Genomic DNA, 1,096 nt, shown 5'->3' with positions numbered 1-1,096 from the left:
CCCCCGCCCCAGCGCCGCCGCCGCCCCTTCAGGCCACCGCGCGGGAAGGCCCAGCTGGCGGCCCCGCTTTTTTACCTGCCGGGAGTTTTCGCGCGCGCCCTCGCTCGATCGCTGGCTTTTCCCTCCTCTCGCGCCCGTTTTCTTTCTTTCTTTCCTTCTTTTCGCTTCCCCGCGCGGGCGCTTTTTCCGCTCGCGCCGCCCGCGCTCGCCCGCTCGCGCCCTCCTTCCTGCTGGGCTCGGCGGAGCGGGGCGGCCGGCAGCTCTCCCCGCCCCCCTCCACCCGCGCTCCGGCGGAGGCGGCGGCGGCGGCGGCGCTCCGCGCTCCGACTCATTCCAATATGGCACGGGTGCAGGGCGCATGCGCCCGCGCCCCCCCCCCCCCCATTCCGCGCTCCTCCCGGCAGCCCGCGCCCCTCGCGCCGTGCGCGTGGCGCCCCCGGGCCGGGCCTCCCTTAGCCGGCCCGCAAGTCTTCCAACCCGGCTGGGGCCGCGCGGGATGCGAGGCGTTAGGGGAGTGAGGGGCCGGGGTCGGGCGCCGCCGTCTACCCCCGCCCCTCGTGCCCCGAGCCACAACTTGCCACGGACATCCCCGAGGCCGTGGCATGGGGCACGCGGCGGAGACTCTGGCCCCCGACGGCGCGGCGACCCCGTGCGGTCGGGCCCCGAAAGGGAGACGCGCCCCAGGGACCAAGCACCCACCCTATCCCTTCTCCGACCCACGAGGGAAGGAAGGACCCTCGAGTCTCACCTCCGGCTGTGCAGGGAGCCCAGTGGTGTCCGCGGGTCGGTCCTGGCGCCCGGGCCGGACGAAGCGCGCCGCTGTCGTCCGCACGTGACCGCCTCCGGCAAGATGGCATTAGCGGAGGAACGGACGGAGCCGCCACCGATCCCAGATGTGCGCGCGTGTAGCAGCGGGAGAGGGCTGCGTCCAGGCGCCTGGCCCACGTCGGGAATCTGTTGCGTCCTTCCGAGACCTGGAAGGGCACTCAAGTGCTCCTTGTCTACGAAGTCGGCCCCGGGCCCCCAGGCGCACTGGGTTTCTCCAGGCTTCCGCAGGAGGCGCCCTGTAAATCCGAGTTTTCCAGCCGCTCGGGGC

The 1,096-nt window shown here is 73.5% G+C and overlaps 1 protein-coding gene across 5 annotated transcripts in view; it reads right to left on the bottom strand.

Annotated features, from left to right (window-relative positions):
* SFMBT1 (Scm like with four mbt domains 1) overlaps positions 1-839 on the bottom strand; it is a 135,013-nt gene extending 134,174 nt beyond the window's left edge. For 3 of the 5 annotated variants that reach the window (XM_040454810.1, XM_040454806.1, XM_040454812.1), the window contains exon 1: positions 76-295. The gene's annotated coding sequence lies outside the window, so the exon portion shown is untranslated. Of the gene's footprint in view, positions 1-75; positions 296-748 lie in introns of those variants that run through there. The other 2 variants (XM_040454807.1, XM_040454814.1) reach the window with 2 other exon arrangements.
* Between the last annotated feature and the right edge of the window lie 257 nt (positions 840-1,096).

This window comes from Herpailurus yagouaroundi, unplaced genomic scaffold (genome assembly GCF_014898765.1).
Source record: "Herpailurus yagouaroundi ecotype Mexico unplaced genomic scaffold, PumYag 213, whole genome shotgun sequence".
Taxonomy (NCBI): domain Eukaryota; kingdom Metazoa; phylum Chordata; class Mammalia; order Carnivora; family Felidae; genus Herpailurus; species Herpailurus yagouaroundi.
This window is presented reverse-complemented; position numbering and strand designations above follow the sequence as displayed.